The following is a 14,663-nucleotide window of genomic DNA, read 5'->3' as shown; positions in this document are numbered from 1 at the left end:
GCTCCACAGGTTTGTCTCTCTTTCATCAAGCAGGTAGAGTAAATAATTTGTCTCATGTCCCATCTCACTTAGTTTCTTCTAAAGCCAAAGCAGCCTCTGTCATTACCACCTTCTCCAAACCACATGTAGGTGGTAGGGACTACTACCATAAAAAGATGCCATGCCCAGTCATTCTAATTCCACATACACCAACTTCTAAAACAATGACATGTTGATGCTTTTTAGTGTGTGACCAGTACTGCTTTTGGGCTCTCGGTCTGGGTAGACTCATGAGAGATGCTACACGATACTTTTTAAGAATGCTTGCAGGAAGAGTAGGAGTGACTGGGTAGAGTATATATTCACAGCAACGCTCCAAAACACTGTCTATTGTGGTATAGACAGGTCCCCTGTCCCCTTCTCCCTACAGAGCATGCTTCTGGCCTACATGGTCCCCACAGCCTGCTCATGGTGCTGCTTAGAGCTGTTAAAAATGTTTTTGGCAGAAGAGTCTTCTGTCAGAAATCACCTTTTTGTCAGCACTGAAATGTTTTGTGGGGGTGCTTCAGTTGCAAGGAAATTTTCAGTTGAAAAAAAATCAAATTCAAAAGGGATAATTCTGTGCCGGCCTCTTTATAATATAATGCTTCAGATGTATCTAATAATCTGGTTCTAAAAGGATTTGTGGGGGCGGGCTGGGGGAAAGTGGGGGATATTATGTTTACAAAGGAAAACATTCCTGAATTCTCACAGATGTTTCCAGCTTTCATTCCAAGTCCAGAGGGAAACTCTGTTTAAAATGTTGGGATTTCACAAAGGATGGAGATTCTATATTTCAACCACCTATACCCCACTGCCCTTCTCCTCTTGCCACACTATGGCTGTGCTGCTGCTCCTCCCTGCCTCCTCTTCAACAGGGTGTCATGCTGCTTTCCTCCCCCAAAACACAGGCTGTTAATTCTGCTCCCATTTCTGGCCCTGAAAGTCCTACTGGCCCAACTACGTGGGTTAGTCTCTGAGTCTGCTTTCTCAGGAGAATAAACTCCATACTTAATATGGAAGGACTAAAGGGAATGTGTGACACAACTTCTGATTAACTTTCTAACATGCTCACAGAACCCACTTGGCAGGTAAGGAATCACAATGGAGGTTTTGCCTTCCACCGATGTATGTTCCCACAGATGTACAGGGGGAGCAAAGTATGAAGCTGTCCATTGCACATGTCTTGCTCAGACCTGTGGGCCAGCCAAAGGTGGGGGCGACTGTGCTACTATAATCCACACCTCCCAGTGGGTTATGTGCCAGTTTAGGCACTTTGGCATTTTGGCTGGAACTACTTGTTGAATTCCACCTGAATTTTCAAGTAGTTTTCATCCTTCCAAACTCCATTTTTCAGCATATTTATTATTTATCAGAATAAGTTCGCCCAGTTCTAACCTACTCTCCATGGGACATATTTCCATTTTGTCAGAACAGCATTTTGTTTCGAATTTAATTTCAATTCAAAACTGCTGTTCCGTTTCGTTTTATCAAAACAGTTTAGCTGTTTCAGCGCTGTTTCGACGTTTCGCCCATAGGCTATAACAGGGAAGCTTGAAACAACCTTATAGCTTTGTCATTTCTGGCCTGATTTGGATGAACCTTGCAGGAATGGTACCCCTTCTGAGGGCATGAACCCTGCCAAGTTTCAAGGAGATAGATGCAGAGGTTTCAGGGAAACTGCACCTCAAAGTCTTGAAAGCAAAAAACTTGTGTCACTTGTATGTGTTAAGCCACAGCAGGGTCAAAACTCCAGGCCTGCTAGCCCCTGCTGAGGCCATGAAACCTGCCATCTTTCAAGGAGATCGGTGCAGGGGCTTCTGGGTTCTGAGGCCCTGCACCTCCGGCTGCTGACAGCCAAAACTTGTGACATGGGTGCTTGTGGGACTGTGTGTGACTTGGGGCATGGGGGGGGTGTGAAAACTGCAGGTCTGCTAGGCCCTGCTGTGGCCACGAAGCCTACCAGCTGTCAAGGAGATAGGTGCAGGGGGAGTCAGGGTTCTGGGGCCCTGCACCTCTAGGTGCTGACAGGCAACACTCATGACACGGGTGGGTGAAACTGTGTGTGTGTGTTAAGGTGCGCCCTCACTCAACTGACACCAAGGCAGAAAGCAGGGCAGTTCAAACAATGCTGCCTTTTATGCAGTTTTTCCATCCCTCCCCCAGAGCACTGGGATTGGAAGAGACCTCAGGAAAGGATGACAGTCACTGGCCAGCTACACCGTCAATAATGGGAGCAGTCCTTCCCTCCCTTCCCTCTCCCTCTCCTTTCTTTAGTTTCTGTTTCCCTGCAGGCAAGCTAGCTTGAGCTTCGAAATGCAAAACGTTTCGAAAATTTCAAAATGTTTTGACTTGCTTTGTTTTGTTTCGTGGCTGTTTCGAAGCTATCTGTTTCATTTCGATTTTGCTGTTTCAAGCTTGAAACGAGTTGAAACAGCATCAAAACAAAACTGCCGGCAAAATTTTGTACAGCCCTAATATTTACCTATTATAAAAGAAAGCAGCTATGACCACATTTTGTAATTCCATGGACATCATTTTCCCCCAAAGATGACTTTGAGGGGGTGGGAGGGAGGGTCTCCAATGGAAATAAAAAACTGAGAGGGAAGAAAAGTACATGGAAAAAATAAAGTGACATCTTGGCTGACAGAAATGACCTTGGAACAGTGCAGGATTTGGACAGCAAGGAGCCAAGACATTTTGTTCTCTTCCCCGGGAGAAAAAGAGGGAACAGAGTAAGTGATTTAAAATGTATTAGCAGAAATTAATTAAATTGCTAAATTACTCTGGAATACCTATGGAATTACATATTACATCCCTACCGATGCCATTAGAATACATCATGATTAACAGCAGTACAATTAACTCCCAAGTATCTAATAACATTCTGCCATTCTTTTCAGTGTGTAATTAATTTATGTCCCATTATTTTAAAGCTTTTTCCCAGAACAGAATAATGAGAAACCTACAAATGCTTCCAAATCCTACAGTCCCTTTGGCAGCACTACTGAATATAGATGTTGCATGAGCTATATTCATGTTTCAGATGATGGCCACCGCCATTTTGAATGTGGGTCAGTAACTGTTATAGGCCAGGGTATTACTCCTGCATGCATAAGTTCAAAACAGAGGGACTTCCAGCACATTAGGCAATTCTGGAGCACTTGTACAGACACGCCTTCGGGGCTGCTGTGAGACATTAAGCACAGCACTTGGAGCTGGTGTACTGCCCTCCCTTCCTCCTCCTGTCCAGCCAAGATGAAAGGACCTTGTGGGAACAGGTGCAGAGAACAGCTTCCTCAGCCCTGCCTCTGGACAATGGCAGAGCCACATCTCCCTGCTCTGGAGAGCCAGGGTGAATGCTACTGTAAAATCATCATCACAGTCTTCTGTGCTTCTCTAGCACTTTCCACCCCAGGAGGAAAAAGTGTTTCCCCAGCAAGGTTGGCTTCCGATCCCCTTGTCAGGCAAGAAAATCCCCATTTTACCAGTGGAAAGATGGAGGGACAGAGAAGTCAACTGGCTTGTTCAAGGTCCCCACACAGTGATTTGTTAACAGAGGTAAAATGCCAGCCCTCTGCCTGAATCACTTGATAGGTGTCTTTCCGTTGTTCTTTCTTCCTGAGCTGTCCTATCCAGCAGCAGGCCTCCAACCCCAGACTTCACCTCTCCACACAGGAATACACCCTGTTCCCACTGCTGGTATGTTTGCATGCGTGGAAACAACAGCAGCACCTTACACTTTTGCCCCACTGAGGATGGCAGAGATGTGGCAAGACACTATTCCAAACCAAATTCCCTTATGCCAGGACTAGAACCATGGACACTAGCAGAGACAGTACATCTCTTGGCGTAAGATCTGCAAAGAGTGGCATCAAGTTAAGACCAGCTACTCCTGAATAAGACAAGCTCTTTTATGGCCTATGTGGTAGTGCTGTGGCCTAGAAACCCCAAAAGACAGTAGTTTGAGCCTCAAATGAGGTAAACTGCAGAGTGAATCTGTCTAGAAAATGGTGAGACAAAGGACTCTGCTGACTGGGCTGGGCCACTCCATGGCATGGCTTTATGACAAGAGAAATCGTGGTTGCTTACCAGACTCCCTCTAGGATGAGCCAGGATTGCTAACTACAGAAAAGTGCCTGTTATTTTGGTTTTTTTAAATGGTGCCAGCCCTGTAGGCCCAATTATAGCTAGGTAGTAGCATTTGTATTGTTCTGTCATTTAGGAACCCTAGCCATGGCCTTAGTTGTGCAGGGGATTGGATATACAGAATGAAAAGTCAGCTCCTACCTCAAAGAGCTGAGGTTTAATGAATGTTTCTTCTTCAGTACCTGAGCTCCTTAGTGCCTTTATAAAAAAAATTAAAAAGCTGTCTCTAGTAAAAATTCCAAAGGCAAGGAAATGTGGGAAGCTGGGAAGCAAGGAGGACTGAATACAGTAAAGGAACTGAGGGAAGACCAAGAAAATCTGAGTACACATATAAGAGGAGATCCTGGTTACGGGCACCCAAGTCATTAAGGGCAGCGGACAGCACAACTACTCAGCTGCCAAAAGTGATATGTGAAACGGCATCATGGCCTAAGACTCAATGCGTCCACCTCCTGGACATGCTTCCCACACATTAAGAAGAGCCTCCCTCTGCCAAGCCCTTGAGCAACACACCATGTAATTTTTAAATAGGAGTTCAATGTGTTTTTATTGAGCTGCTTGCAATTCCCTACAGTTCAGTCAGCTAAGGTTCAGAAAACAACCAGAGAGCAAACCACACAGACCCTGGGAGCACTGCAGCCCACATCACTGGGCTGGAGTCATTCCCACTAACAAGACTCACCCTCCCACGGCACTAACCAGCCAAAAGAAAGCTGTTACCCATCAGGGAAAAATCTAGGGGCTTCCACATCCCCATTCCCTGAGCTCCCTCAGCATTTCCAAAATAGTACTGTGTAGGCATCTTACTGGCAGAAACATCATTTTGTTCAATGCAAGACATTCCACTCAACCCAAAATGTTTTGCGGTGTTTCAGGGCTGTCAGTTGTAGCCATGTTGATCTAAAAACATAAGGCAGACAAGGTTCTTTGGGTAGATGTGATATCTTTTATTAAACCAACTGAATAGTTGGAAAAAAATATTCTTTGCAAGCTTTCAGGTACAAACACTTTTTCAGGCATAGGGAGAACCTGCTGGTGTTTAGTGTGTTTACCTGCCAACACATCGCCACCACTCCCACAATAACTACACCCCACAACAGAACCATCAGCATTCCTGGATCTTACAGCTGCACCTCCAGAAATGTAACATATCTCATCCAGTGCACTAAATGCCTTGATGGAAAATATGTAGGAGAAACCAAACAACAACTGCGTACCAGAATGAATGCACACCAAAAATATATCAAAGACAAAAATACCCAATTACCTATGGGTGCACACTTATCACAAGATAACCACTACTCTCTCTCCAATCTCTCATTTGCAATCCTCAAAGGGAATTTACAAGACACCTTCACCTACAAACTTCACTTCATAAATCTACTGGATACAAAAAATCATGGGCCTAATATAGATATTGGATTTATGGCACATCATAACCTGCCTGCCATCTGATAACCCAGGTAACCAGTCTACATTTTACCAGCTACAATTCTATCACCATTTCAACATTCCCTTTCCCCCCACCCCCACCTACTTGTCTCACAGCTATTGTCTCCCATTCCCTCTGATCCTCACTGCCACACATTTGCATTTTCACAGACCTGCATTCTGCATATTGGCTTCTATTCTACCCAGGAGAGCACACAAAACACCAGCAGATTCTCCCTATGCCTCTAGAAGGGTGTTTGTGCCTGATAGCTAGCAAATAATAATTTTTCCAACTATTTAGTTGGTCTAATAAAAGATATCAGATCTACCCATAGAACCTTATCTTGCTGACTTTCAGGCACTCGTAAAGAAAAGTAAATGAAATGAAGAATTAGACTCGCAAAACTTTGGGAGGAGGTAGCAGCATGCCCCCATCCCCCACCATAGCTCAGGAATTAGCACAGTCTCAGGGTATGGGAGACCTGGCTTCCGTTTCCTTCTACTGGAGGGGTATTTGAACTCACAGTTCCAAAGAACGCCCTAAACATCAAGCTATAAGGAATTTTGTAGTGGAGACACAAACTGCTGACACAGTTCCACTTTGGCTGCAAACAGATGTTGCCTTTCTGCTTCCATAAAAATTGTTATGATGGCACAAAGCTCAGGCTAGCAGATCTCTGTGCCCTTTGTCGTACCACAAACACCCACGTTTGTGGTTGCAATAATTTGCAAAAATTTGTAATAGTTTGTATAATAGACCAACACAGCTACCAAATACATCCCTAATAGTTTGTGCCACCTTTTCACAGATGACATCTGTTAGTTTATGGTAGGAAAGTACAGGCAGCCCAGAGTACCCACGCTCCCTAGCCAGCCCAAGCAGGTGCTCCTGTGGACTTCAGAAGCCTAATTCTGTGTGCTCAGGAATTCCCCTGTAGGGGGACACCCAGGGTGCACATACTGTGGTGCCACACCCCAACTCAGGTCACAACCTGTAAACATGGTGCGGGGTAGGGCTGTGCAAAGCTTCAGTCCCTGATTCATCGGCCAAATCTCTGAATCTGAATAGAATCAGAGGACCCTGTAGGTGGGTGTCTGCTATCCTCCCCCTTTGCTTCAGGACTCTCCTGCCACAACTAAGAAGATAGAAAAGATAAGATGTTAATCCCTGAGGGGATGGGGGAAAGCACCAAACCATCCAGGTGGTTGTTTCCACCAAGTGCCTCTTTTATTGAGCCCGTTACAATGTGAAAGCCTGTGCTAATTGCCTCAATTAATACAGGTGCAGCTGGATTGCCCCTTCTCTGCTGCACCAATGCCAGTCACGGAATTCGCTCTGCTTTTCCAGCCGTGAGCTGGTTGTCTCAGGGACCTATTCTCTGGGGTTGTGTCTCTTTGTTCTCTCTGGGATCTTGCCAATCGGATGCTGGCCCCTGCTTCCAGAGAGTAGCCCACTTTTTCACTCCTTCCCGGCCGTGGCTGCTCCCCCACTTCTTCTGTTGTACACCGAGCGTCCCAGGAGATTGACCTCTGGGAAATCACGCTCCCTGCCTCCCTGGAATCTTGCTGGCTGGTTGCCGACCACTGTCCCTGCTGTAAATATCCCCTTGTCTCACCAGTCTGGGATCTGTCCTGTGCGTTCCAGTTTGTAGAGTCCTCGGTGCTTTGCCAGATCTGTGGTAGTCGCTCTCATTCTCTTCCGTGCCCTGAGAACAACTGTTTGAACCCTAACCCCACCTTTTACGTATGGAGGTGGCCATTAATCTCTAATCTACTCCCAATGTGACAAACTACCCCTAGCTGAGCCCCCTACTTCCCTATTCACCCATGCATAGAGTACCTTTCAGTAACAGGGGTTCTGCCCAAGCCCCCTGTTACAGACCCTTTAATCTCTCCAAATCAGTTCAGAGCGATTTGGACAGATTTGGCGATTTGGACGTAGATATAGCTTTAAATGTTTTTTCTACATACCTCTAGGTAGCAGGGGCTCATGAACGCTGCACTGCTGAGGCGCATGGAGCATCCCACAGAAGCACGGGGCGCTCCCCAGCGCGCTCAGCAGCAGACACGGAAGCGGACCAGAAGTACTTTTGGTCCACTTCCTGGTCCACCAGGGAGCATGCGGGGGTGGGGGCCTGTGCTCCCCCAGCTTGGCAACTGGCGCCTCTTAGGTCTGGGGGGCACCCAGGGTCCCCCTGCGGCTGATCGCTGAGCCAGGGGGGCGCAGGGGGACCCCCCAATGCACTCCCCAGCAGACCCAGTAGTGGACCGGAAGTACTTCCAGCCCACTTCCGGGTTCACTGCCGAGCACACTGGAGAACCCCCATGCTCCTGTGGGATGCTCCATTGGCCCCAGCATCGTGGTGATCACAAGCCGCGCCTGCTACCTCAAGGTATATAGAAAAAACTTTTAAAGCTGTGCCTGTGTCCGAATCACTGATTCGCTGAATCAGCATCGAATCTTCAGATTCGGATTTGGCCAAATCGAATCAGGGACAGTGATCCAAATGAACAGATTGAATCACTGTCCTTGATTCGGGCTGAATCCGAATTGAATAGGGCCCCTTTTTCACAGCCCTAGTGCAGGGAACCCACATAGGAGTCCCCACTCTTCACTTGCTGACATGCTCCTTATAGGAGATTTCCAGGCCAAGGCTTCAAGCTGCCATGCCCTTATCTGAGGCACACAGCTGCAAGTGGAAGAACCCCAAGGGTTCTCTGTTTGCAGGTGTGCACCCAGACAGTGTAACATGTGAGTCCTGTGAATTACCTGAAGGGAATTCCCTGGGTGTGCATTCAAGTTGCTGCACCCCAGGTCAGGGTGCAACACTTAGGACCATTGTCCCACAGGATCTGGTCCCTGAAGCCCCAGAAGTAGCAGGGGCCACACCCTGTGGGACAACAGCAATGTCTGTTTTCACTGCTCAGTTAGATCAGCTGTGTGAGGACACATACTAGCCCAGCTTATGCTTCAACAAAAATGACTGGTCCTGACATTATTTTTTTTTCAGATGAACAATACGGTAAATTTGACCTGACTGTCAGTAGTATCAGGATGGTCAAACATATATTTCCCCCCTCCCCCCACCTCCCAAAACATTTGCCAATCTAATTTATTTTGGCCAGGATAATAAAGAATCATAGCTTCTAAGGACAGAAAGGATGCTAGATCAAAAATAATGTAGCCATAGTGCAAACTGTAGCACAAAAAAAGTACCTATACATCTAAAAGCTAAGGGATAGCTAGTGACTGCTATAGATTGGTAAACTTAAAGTAAAGGAAAGCACCACTGTGATTATCCACATGGGCCAGAAATGTTCACCCAGTGATTCTTGCAGCAAGCCCATCACTACAGGTTGAGTAGAAAGTGTTTTGTAGAGAGACACAGCCAATCTCTGCTTAATGGGTTAAGTGATACAGAATGCACCACCTCCTTAGTTAAATTGTCTTAACAGTTACTTACCTTCATTGTTAAAAGATATGCACTTTATTTCCAGTCTAAATTTGTCTAGCTTCCTGTGCTGCCTTTGTCTGCAAGATTAAAGAGCCCTCTGCTATCATAAATCTTCTCCCCAGGTAGGTACTTAAAGACCATGATCAAGTCACCACTTGATAAATGACATTGATTGAGTACCTGAAGTCTCTCACTTGGAGGCACATTTTCCAGACCTCAAGTCATTTTTGTGGCATATAACTATCCCATCACCCTTACAGTCAGTAGATTCCATTAGCAACAATATTAGCTGCTGCATAAACATTCACATTGAAGAAATTCATAGATGTAGGGTCAGAAGGGACCTTGTAGATCTTCTAGTCCGACCCCCTGCCATGGGCAAGAGAGAAAACTGGGCTCAAATGACTCCAGCCAGGTAAACATTGAGCCTCCTCTTAAAGACCCCCAGGGTAGGAGCGAGCATCACTTCCCTTGGAACTTGGTTCCAGATCCTAGCCGCCCTGACTGTGAAGTAGTGCCTTTTAATGTCTAGTCTAAACCTACTCTCTAGCAGCTTATGGCCATTATTCCTTGTAACTCTGGGAGGCGCTTGGGGGAACAAGGTCTCTCCCAAGCCTCACTCGTCCCCGCTAGTAAGTTTATAGATAGCCACCAGGTCCCCCCTCAGCCTTCTCTTGTGAAGGCTGAACAGGTTAAGGTCCCATAGACTCTCTTCGTAGGGTCTGTCCTGCTGTCCCTGGATCATGCGGGTGGCCCTCCTCTGGATCCTCTCAATGCTGTCCACATCCCTCTTGAAGTGCGGTGCCCAGAACTGGACGCAGTACTCCAGCTACGGCCTAACCAGCGTCACATAGAGGGGGAGGATCACCTCCTTGGCCCTGCTTCTGATGCATCTGTGGATGCAGGACAAGGTACGGTTAGCCCTACTGACCATGTTCTCGCATTGTCAGCCCATGTTCATCTTGGAGTCAATAATGACTCCAAGATCTCTTTCTGCTACCGTGCTTTCAAGAAGGGAGTTCCCCAGCCTATAGGTATGCTGCCGGTTCCTACTGCCCAAGAGCAGCACCCTGCACTTGTCAGTATTGAATCCCATCCTATTTTCATTTGCCCACCCCTGTTACCTGTCCAGGTCCTGCTGTAATCTGTCCTTCCCTTTTAGCATGCCCACCTCACCCCAAATCTTGGTGTCATCTGCGAATTTAAACAGGCTGCTCTTCACCCTGTCATCCAAGTTGCTAATAAAGAAACTGAACAGTGTGGGCCCAAGGACCGAGCCCTGGGGGACCCTACTGCCCACTTCCCTCCAGGTCGAAAATGACCTGTCCACCACCACTCTCTGAGTACGACCCCTCAGCCAATTTGCAATCCATCTGACTGTGTAGGCATCAATGCCACAGTCACCCAGCTTTTTAATGAGAATGGGGTGGGAGACAGTGTCAAAGGCCTTCCTGAAGTCCAGAAAGACTACATCCACCCCAACACCTGTGTCCAGTGATTTTGTGACCTGATCATAGAAGGCAATCAGGTTGGTCTGACAGGACCTGCCTCTAATGAAACCATGCTGGTTGCCCTTGAGCATCATCCCCACTGCTGGTCCATCACAGATGTGCTCCTTGATAATCTTCTCAAAGAGCTTCCTCAGGATTGAAGTAAGACTAACAGGCCTATAGTTGCCCGGGTCCTCCCTCTTCCCTTTTTTAAAGATGGGGACCATATTGGCCCTCTTCCAGTTGTCTGGCACCTGGCCAGAACACCACAAGTGCTCGTAAAGCCGTGCCAGGAGCCCCACGATAACCCCTGCCAATTCCCTCAACACCCTGGGGTGGAGAGCACCTGGACCTGATGATTTAAACACATCCAGCCCCTCTAGAAGTTCTCTAACCAGGTCCTCTGACCCTACGTTTAACCCTCACGTGATCCCGGGGGGTTTTCCTCTTTCCCTGCTCAGACACAACCCAGTACCAAGCATGGTGCAGTTGCTAGGAGTGGGCTTTCCTGATGAGACCCTTGTCCCCGCGCCCACCCCTGGCCCAGGAAGGGGATGGGATGAAGATGTACATGTCAGGGGGAATGAGCTAGCTCTGAGATGCAGCAAATACTCTGAGCTCTTACATACACATGAGTACGCAGATGAGGCTCTTTTGTGACTTAGGTGCTTCCTGGACCAAGGTACAACAGCTTAGAAGCATCCCCATAAGGCACTGTGGCTATCAGATCTTCTAGATTACAGTTTCTCCCTTGTTTTTTGCTCCCGAGGGAGAGGAGGGCACAGTATTGAGCTGGCGGTGGAGAGAGCAGCCCCAGACTGTCAGGCTGACCCCTGGGGCCCCTGCCAGATGGGACTGCTCTGACCCAGCTCAACATGCTGCAGTACCAAGCGCGTGTTCAAACAGTGTGCCCAGGAGCAATAAACTCTGGTGTAATATGCACTGGAGTGTATTGCTTTGCATTAACTGCATGTGTAGATGAACTCACTGAGAGGTATCATTATTAGCAACCTAAAGGGTAAAAGAGTGTTCATTAGTTGTGTGCCTATCTAATGAGATGTATCCACTGCTCATTCCTTTTCTACCAGATAAATCTTTTAAAAAGCTCTCACTTCTTTTCTAATAAGTCCTGACCCCAGAGGCCACTTATTGACTTTGGAGGATTCTGGGAGATAGGATTGTGGACTTGCCTCTTGGGAACTGGACAGGATTTTCAAAGTTACTTATTCTAGGTTGACAGAAAAGTACATAAATCCATGCATTCTTACAAACTGGTGCTCAGTGCAATTGTTGGGGCAGCAATGTCACCACATCTGAGCTGGGGTGAGAGTCAATGATTAGAGGCAGATTTCTATTGCAAAGCACATCCCCAAAGCACCACAAATGCACCCTGTATGCAACACTAAACACATGCAAAAAGAGAAATACAGAATATACCACTTACATACCACAAGCACATATATGACACAAAATACATACAGAAGACAGAAATACAAATCATGCTACATATACAAGATAAATTACACCAAGGAGAGAAAAATGACAGATCTCATGCTACAAACACCACAGATCACACACAAGACACAAGACTGCAGCATTATCCAAGCCATTTTACTTCCAGTCTTGCTGGCATCTGATAGTGCAGGGTCCCACACTGTAGGGATCAGATGGAACTGCACTGCCAGTATTAGAGGTTCATTGCACAACGGCAATGGCAGCCTCCCTCACATGTCTTCCAGGTATATGGACATTAGGTCAGAGGAGGTGCCATATGTCTGATTGTTCCCTATACCTGACAGCAGGTAAGTAGAAAGTGGTGGGAAATGGGTAAAATCTTTCCCTACCCTCACTCCTTTCCCCATAGATGCTGGCCAGCACTGCTGAACTAGGATAAGGATACATCTTAGTTTGTTGCTCTTCAGTGTCTGGCACATCCTGGGCAGGGCTACAGAGCAGTAATAATGGAAGGAGCTCATTCTGCTTCTCAGAACACTAGTCCCTCACCAGACCACAGGCAATCCTCACCCACTGAGGTCCCAGAGCAGGTCACCAATGGGTTGTCCAGACAAGCAAGCCATACAGCCCTCACTGGTTGCATCCACATGCAAATGTATTTTGAGGCGCCACAAAACACACCCCGCACACGTGATTTGGTTCTCCATGTTGCTTATTTGCAGTGCAGAGCCAAACTTAGATACCTGGAAATCCCTGTATCAAAAACAGTGCATGGAAAAAATGCAGGGCAGTGCACATGGCAGCAGTGTGTGTCACGCAAAACTGGAGCCTGGCCAGCTACATTCAAGCTGCTGGCTAGGCTCCACATGCTCGGATCACTGCTGCTAGAGCCCCAGGAGGCCCCCAGGTAAGGATGCTGAGGCCAACCCAGGTGCTGGCCCCAGCCTCATTAACACACCCAGGGCATTTTTCCCTGTGCTAGGCTCACGTGAAGGGGCATGCACCAGGGAAAAAAGCAGAAGCGTGAATTTGTGTGTCTGCCTTTTTTCTCATGGCAACTACATGCCACTGCTCATAGGGACGTGGGCATTATGGCTAGGGACAGAAGTTACACATAAACAAATACAGTAAAATCTTTGTTATATGGCATCCCTGGGGTAAGGGGATTGCTGGTTACATAAAAATTCCAGTTATCTGAAATAACCCAGCAGGGATTTTCAGATAACACCGGGGGGGGGGGGGGGGAGGGGGGGAAGAGAGTGGCAGCCACATGTGGAGCAGCAGCAGCACAGGGTGCTGGGTGGTGGCAGCAGCCACCATGTGCGAGCTCCCCCCCACCCCCCATTCATAGAATTAGAATTCTAGTAACTAGCCAGTTACTAGAATTTCAGGTTACTTAAATGCCAGATAACAAAGATTTTATTGTATAAGTGATCAGAAACCTGTTCAAATCTGTAACACAACAGAAGTTCTGTGCACATAAACTGCTTTCAAAATGGCCGAAACCAGCTTAAGATAAACCTGGATAGATGTAGTATCAGACTTAACTGATTTAGGTTAAGCCAGTTTATTGAACTTCTGCCACAGATCCCTTCCAGATTCAAGTTAACTCACAGTCCACCAGCATCCCAGAATGCTTTGAACCTCTCCTGCAAACCACCCCCTTGCAGGTGGGCAGGCTAGCCTTGGCCCAAGCTGTCTGCTCCAGGGGAGCATGGAGGCATACTCTACTCCCTGGCTTGTGGCCTGGGCCACTGCAGGCATGTTGCTGTATTTCCAGAATCAAAAGTGAATGTCTATTTGCTTACTTATCAGTTCAATCTAAGCAGTTTAGAGTAACTTGCAAAGATTGAACTGATTCAGCCTCAGGCTTTTTGACTATCTGTACTTAGCTTGTAAGTCTGGCTTTATTTCTGGGTAAGTGAGGCACAATGCAGATCAGCTAAAGTATTTAGGCACCCACAGACATATGGACATAGTAAGAAAACTCCCATGGAAGTTAGGTACCCAACCTGGATAGCTTCTTCCAAAAACTTCACCAGATGGCTACCTACATCCTACAATGCCTAAATACTTTGATAAATCTATGACAAGAGCCATGAGCAGGCTGCTGAGGGGTTAATTAGATTATTAAATCTGTTTTCTTACTGATAAGGGAAGGGATAAAGGAGTAGGGCTGTCATTTGTAATCAAGCACAAGGCAATTATCACAAACTGAGGGAGTTACTGTCATCTAGCAGGAGCCCACCCCAGTTTATACACACGAGATTTAGGTGTCACACCAGATTAGATCTCTCTTGAAAGCTGGCTAAATCATGCTCCCTTTCCTATCAGTTCTTAAAATTAGTAACAGAGATCAAGATAGTTTTTAATAGTGTGCCAAATTCTTCCATCATGTACCCTAATTATTCTTAACTAGCCACAGTGTGGATGTAGTTTGAACCAAACCCCACTGAAGTTAATGGAAATACTCCCTTCAGTAGCAATGGTTTTAAAACTCCCCCTCTGACTCACATTTTGCAGGGTCCCTTTTATGAAGGTGACTATGTCTCTGTCTGTTCCTTCCATATTCCCCATCATTATGTCAGTGATAGCTTGGCAGTGATTACAGTAACCCCAACACCACCTTTCTTCTGCCAAGTCACAGCTTTGTTTCTTCTGATCC

This window comes from Alligator mississippiensis, chromosome 5, assembly GCF_030867095.1.
Source record: "Alligator mississippiensis isolate rAllMis1 chromosome 5, rAllMis1, whole genome shotgun sequence".
Classification (NCBI taxonomy): Eukaryota; Metazoa; Chordata; order Crocodylia; family Alligatoridae; genus Alligator; species Alligator mississippiensis.
Note: the sequence above shows the minus strand (reverse complement) of the source record.